At 41.4% G+C, this 6,853-nt stretch overlaps 1 pseudogene; it reads left to right on the top strand.

The window, feature by feature from the left end:
* Positions 1-5,975, top strand: LOC126703771 (stearoyl-[acyl-carrier-protein] 9-desaturase, chloroplastic-like; annotated as a pseudogene).
* The last annotated feature ends 878 nt before the right edge of the window (positions 5,976-6,853 follow it).

The raw sequence follows: 6,853 nt of genomic DNA, 5'->3' as shown, positions 1-6,853 counted from the left end.
ATGGTCACTCCACAAGTACAAGTACTTGTGGGGTCTAGGGGGGATAAAGGCTGGGATTCAAATATGTAGAAGAGAACTTCATACACATATACAATTAGATTAAAAATTGGGACATCAAAACCAATTACTTTAATACATGTGGTCAAGCCGATTATGGCTTTGCACATACAAAAACCCAAATTTCATTGCTTTTGCTCAATGTTGGAGTGGGAGAATACAATCTCAAGAAATCGTTTAATCCTTCACAAGAGCTCAAGCTTGGAGTAACCCATTCCATGCCACCTGAGAAAGTTGAAATCTTCAAGTGTATGGAGGATTCAGCTAGATAACATTTTGACTCTACTTAAACCAGTTGAAAAAAGTTAGCAACCACAAAGACTTTTTGCCAGACTTGATCTGATTAGAAGGTTTTCTTAAGCAAGTGAATGAAATAAGGGAAAGAACCAAGGAAATCCTAAATGATTTCTTTGTTGTTTTGGCTAGTAAAATGATAACTGAAGAGGCCCCTTTTAATGTACAAATCATGGTTTAATGCCTGTGAGGCTATGATGCACTTCATGATGAGACAGGTGTAGATAACACGCCTTAGGCAATTTGGTCAAGGTTATGGACTGTTGAAGAAAATAGGCATGATGATCTCCTTAATAAGTGCCTTTACTTTTTAGGATGAGTAGATGCATTAAACAAATTGAGAAGACAATTCAGTATGTAATTGGGCCAGGAATGGTAACGTCTTTCTAACATTTTCCCTTTGTTTTGTGAAAATTACTGTACTTGGAACTGAGGCATTTTTGCATACCAATTGATGAAGCCAAAACTGGTCGTTAGTCGAGGACCTTGTCAAGGCTTTGACGAGATTATGTTCCCTACAAAGATGAGAGAGAAAGGCACCAAAGTGGCGTTAGCCAGTGGTTCTCGAATGACTAAGTCAGTAGAGTTCTCAATATCTCTCAGAGAATCAGAATGTAATTCTGTGTGTTTGAATGTGCATATCTTTCTCCTGATGCTTGATGGCTTATTTATAGCCTTAGTACAACTCTTAGGAGCCTCATTATGAGTGTAACTGTTGGGAGCCTCATTATGGCTCTCCTGGCTATTTTGAGTAACGTATGTATGAGCTTAAATGGAGACTTAATTGGCTCATAATTGCTCTTTTTGACCATTGAAGCTCGTCGGTTAAGAAATCATTTATTGCCGTGTAATCAATACCATATGGTCGTCTAGACAATATATGGTCTTCTAGACCATGGAAGGCCCTAGATTTAGCCCTCGTCACCAATAAGTCGAATGAAATAATAAATTTCACAAACCTTTTTTTTTTTTAATGTTTAAAGTGACAAGTTATAACCGATTTAAATTTCACTAACTTTTTTTTTTAATTGTTAAAATGACAAGTTATAATTTATGTAAATTAAAAATAATATTCCTGATGGTTTCATGTGAAATTAATATTACACTAATTACAATTTATCACTACAAGTTGTGAAAAAATTTGAGAAAATTATTATTTTTGTGGCATTTTGATCTTACATACCTTACAATTTTACTTATTAAACTAGTTTAACTAAGTTGAATCACTTGACTACTTTTTAAATAAGTAAGAAAGAGAGAAACAACGTTAAGATTGGTATGAAACAAATATCTTAAAAGAATATATATAAAACAAATTGTTGTTTCAATCTTATTCTTGATAAATTATCATTTGTCCTAAAATTTTAATTTATTAAGAATGGATAAATTCAATTATTTAACATAAAATGAAAATAACACTTTAGGGTCACGTTTTTCAGTCTTGGCCCAAGATGTATGGGACCTTTGACCAGTAAGTCCGGTACAATGAATTTGTAGAGAGCGGGCCAAAGAGCTAGGTTTTAGTGTGTGGACAACGGTTATCACAGTGTTCTTCACGATCAAGCTGAGATGGACTGAGTTTTCCATAAAGGATTGGTCCTCGGCATGGAATGAGGAGCTTTTCTTGGTCCCTCTGGTTTGTTGTTTTGGGGGGGGGGGGGGGTGGGGGGGGTCTCAGCCCCACCTTTTCTGTTTCCCTCCACTCCCTTTTTATAGTAGTTTCCTTCCTCCTGAATTGGGTCCCTAGGGTAGGTACTTGTCCCATCAGCCCTTCCTTCCAGTAGTTGGGAGTGGTTGTAAAGGCATAAGAGTATGGCTGTGTCAAGCACAGGGCACAGAATGCAATAATGGCAGCCTTTCCCTCAGACACTTCCATTTTATCCGTTGTCCTTTTCTACTTTAGCACTTTTCCTATTCCGTGGAACGATCTGGAGTGTCACTACCAGTGGCAGGTTGCCCCCTTTATCCTCGGCTACATCCATGTCGAGAAGGATTCTCCCCATAGCCGAGGAGGGGTTTTTCCTTAGGCTGAGCCCTTGGCCCAATGTAGACATTGACATGGGCCTCCTGGTCTTTTACCCCCCATAATAGCCCCTCAAAATCCTGCTGTCCGGCTCCTCGTACGAAGAGGAGGGTTTTGGTGACATCGGGCCTCTGTCACGACTTGCCAAGTCTTGTCCTCCATTAATGCCAGAGCCTCTTCGCTTGCCTGAGGCGCGTTCCTGGCTGTGAGACATTCTTTTAGTCTATCCAAGCCGCGTTCCTGTCGTTTTGGTACACGAGGCGCGTTTTAATTAGGGCCTCTTCATGAGGTGACATAAATCCAACGGCTGAAGACTACTTTGGAAATTGAGCGAGAATTATCTCGCTTGCAATTCCTTCTTGGAGATTTGGGTGAATTGATTGCCACCAAGTTTGCCCCCTATATAAGACGCATGGTGGGAGATCATCCCCCTTTATTCGCAAACCCTTGAGTTTTTCAGGTTTCTAACTCACCAATTGTTCCTAAAGTCCCCACTATGAGAGTGACTGAGATTTAGGGAGTGAAATGGTCAAGGATAGGGTGGGGGTGAAGGAACCAAACCCTCTTCAGAAGCCTCAAGTGTCTCCGAGATTCAGAATGGCCCAATCAAGGCAAGGGAGACAAAGGCCAAAGATATTTCTTCCCCTCATTTGGACGAGAATGAAGTCTCTCTTCCTTCAGCCAAAATTTGAAGCAGGTGTAGGTCACATCAGATTTTTGGTGCGACAAAATTAGGATTTTCATCCAGCGCCGTGTGTCACGCATGTGAGGGTTCGGGTTTCCCATCGCCAGTACCATCCATACTTGCTCGATTGCTACTAGAGCAAGTATGGGGATTTGGCGTTCCTACTTCTTCTTCTCTTCCACCGCCGGTGCCATCCAGACTTGCTTTGTTGCTACTAGAGCAAGATTGAAGATTTATCGTTCCTGTGTATAGCTTTTTATAGTTAGTTTCTAATATAGGCTTGTCTAAGCCCTTTTATGTACATTATACTCCTTCTTTATCTAATAAAAAGGCGATTTTACTTCATTTTGCGTATCCTTTCTTTTCTGCAATAATTATTTTGTGAATGGATGTGCTGGTGTCTTTTCTTTCGAATAGTAGTTAGAACCGATGCCATTGATGGTAAAAAATTGTCACTTTGAACTTATCAAAACTGACGGGCACGACAACGCTGACTCTAAGTAAGTCAACTATATAAGACTAACCAGGAAAACAACCACATGTTCTGTACTGCGAACAGGGTGACCGCCCGAGGACGTGTAACCTAAAGTAAACTGTCCGAGGGGGTCGCCGGGTACTAGGGTTCCTCTCCTCATTTTCGATGATATTTATAGCTTTAATTTGCTTTGGGCGTCTGGTCCGAGGACCCAGACATGATTGAACTTAGCTTAAACGCTTAGAAAGGTACCACCGCGTGTTAGTTTCCACAAATTCGGAGGTCCGAGGACCACGCAAGACCTTTGTTCCATCTAGGACTTAGGTTTTTCTTTAAAGTAGCTAGTCTCCCCATGGGTTTGAGTCCGAGGACCATGCAAGACCTTGGTTCTGTCTGATACTTAGATTTCTGGAGTGACTAGTTTCCTCATAGGTTTGAGTCCGAGGACCATGCAAAACCTTAGTTCTGTCTAGCACTTAGGCTTCTGGAGTGACTAGTTTCCCCATAGGTTTAAGTTCGAGGACCATGCAAGACCTTAGTTCTGTCTAGCACTTAGGCTTCTGGAGTGACTAGTTTCCCCATAGGTTTGAGTCCGAAGACCATGCAAGACCTTGGTTCTGTCTAGCACTTAGGCTTCTGGAGTGTCGTCGGTGCGCGTCAATTTCCCAAAAGCCGGAGGTCCAAGGACTCAACATAGCTAAGATTTTGTTTAACCGCTTCAAAAGATTCTGGTTTGGCCCTTGGCTTCTTTCTCCGAAGGAAATTCAATGAACCGGACTACTAGGCCCGTGAGAGTTAGCCCTTTGACAAGTGCACGACGCACACATCTGACGTCAGAAGCCCTTAGAACTGAACTCCGTTTAGCAATCCTCCTCGCGTAGTCAACGCTTCGGAGTGTAGACCTAAGTGAAAGCTGAATAACGACAATGATAGTGTGTTCTTGGAAATAATGGGGGGTGGCTTTCGCGTAGCTTGCACCACCACCAAAGTGGTCCTCTCGAGGGACTCTCGCTGATAGGAACTTGACCATGATTAACCGTTGCATTCGCCAACGCACAAACTCTTCCCACAGACAGCGCCAATTGTAGGGTCACGTTTTTCAGCCTTGACCTAAAATGTATAGGACCTTTGACTAGTGAGCCCGGTACAATGAATTTGTAGAGAGCGGACCAAAGAGCTAGGCTTTAGTGTATGGACAACTGTTATCACGGTGTTCTTCACGATCAAGCTAAGATGGACTGAGTTTTCCAGAAAGGATTGGTCCTCGGCATGGAATGAGGAGTTTTTCCTAGTGCCTCTGGTTTGTTGTTTGGGGGGGAGGGGGGTTCTCAACCCCACCCTTTCTGGTTCCCTCCACTCCCTTTTTATAGTAGTTTCCTTCCTCCTGAACGGGGTCCCTAGGGTAGGTACTTGTCCCATCAGCCCTTCCTTCCAGTAGTTGGGAGTGGTTGTAAAGGCAGAAGAGTATGGCTGTGTCAGGCATAAGGCACGTAATGCAATAATGGCAGCCTTTCCCTCAGACACTTCCGTTTTCTCCGTTGTCCTTTTCTGCTTTAGCACTTTTCCTATTCCGTGGAACGATCTGGAGTGTCACTACCAGTGGCAGGTTGCCCCCTTTATCCTCGGCTATATCCATGCCGAGGAGGATTCTCCCCATGGCCGAGGAGGGGTTTTTCCTTGAGCTGGGCCCTTGGCCCAATGTAGACATTGACATGGGCCTCCTGGTCTTTTACCCCCCACAAACACATTTCAATACTTGAAAAGTGCTGAACAATAGAGATTTTAGAGTAGCTCATTAAATAAAAACCTAAGATTCTTAGTCCTTATTTATTTGCTAAAGAAGATGCATATACGGTCCTTATAGTACTCTAATTACATGACTAAAGTTATTAAATATCTTTGCTCTCATAATTTTCCATAGGAAGTTGGCATGGGTACAAATCCTTACCTTGGAATCATCTACACATCATTGCAAGAAAGAGCAACATTTGTCTCCCATGGTACCTAACAAGGCCAAGCTTGTTATGAAACAGTGGGACCGGACGCAAAGCTAGCTCAAATATGCCTGGCTCAATGACAATTGCCTCTTATGAGAAGCGCCATGATGAAAATGCTTATACCAAAATAGTGGAGAAGTTTTTCGAGCTCGATATCCTAATGAAACAATCATGGCATTTGCTGAAATAGTGAGAAGGAAAATTACCATGCCAGCACACTTGATATATATATATATATATATATATATATATGATGGCTATGACCAAAATCTTTTTCAGAACTTTTCCACTGTTGCCACTCGAATTGGGGACTATACTCCTCCCTTGGAGTCTCTACCTTGATATAATGGATAAATGGGAAATAGAAAAGCTAACTGGGTTTTCAAGGGAAGGCAAAAAGCTCAAGGATTATGTTGTGGATTTGCCCAAAGAATAAGAAATTAAGCTGAGGGAGAGAATGAAAAAAGGGTCTAGGGAATGCAAATTATTCCTTTCAGCTGGGTTTTTGGTAGAGAAGCCTAGCTATGGTGCTGGCCAATGTAATAATGCTCACTTTTTATGCCAAATTTTACAAATAAAAAGTGAGACTTACGATAAATCTCAGAAGAAATAAAAGAAAGTTTATAAACTTTGTTTCTTCATTACCAAAGGAAAATGGCTGGGCAATGTTCTTACCTTTAATTAGCGTTGTCTAATTGTGTGAATGTGTAACAGTATGCGTCTGGGAAACCAAATTAACAATCTGCCATGTAAACTCGATATTTTTTTCTTTTCTTTTCTTTTTATTGCTGGGGTCTATAGCTAATTAAGTTTGGGGCCTGTAAGTCTGTCCTCTCTAGTTAGAGGTATCTCTCATAAATTTCAGTAACATTGTTTAATGGGAATTCTCTTATTCCGCTCAAGGCATGGACCCAACCAGAAAATACAAATAACTTAGGCGGATGATACAACCTTAGACTGGCTATTTTGCCTGTCGCCACCGTTTACCCAATAAAATAACTCGCTGAGGATGATCGGGTTGGATCAAGGTTGCTTTGGATTTGGACTACTCTGGTGTCCTGGGCACCGTATAAGTGAGACAAGTGATGATAACAAATTATTATTTGTGTGACATGTAACTGTCTTGGATTGAGGACGATCAACAAATCCATAAATGCTAAAATCGAGTATCTTAGAAACCTTTGCCGATGAATAGAGGTAAATTTGGCCTCATTTATGATATCAGAGCCGAGGACAAAAGCCAAGAGGCAAGAATTATAAGTATGAAAAGAGAGAGCAATTCTTGCTAGCAATTGATCAAGCTAAAATGGTCAATAACTGGA

The sequence above is a fragment of the Quercus robur genome, chromosome 10, assembly GCF_932294415.1.
Source record: "Quercus robur chromosome 10, dhQueRobu3.1, whole genome shotgun sequence".
In the NCBI taxonomy this organism is placed as follows: domain Eukaryota; kingdom Viridiplantae; phylum Streptophyta; class Magnoliopsida; order Fagales; family Fagaceae; genus Quercus; species Quercus robur.
This window is presented reverse-complemented; position numbering and strand designations above follow the sequence as displayed.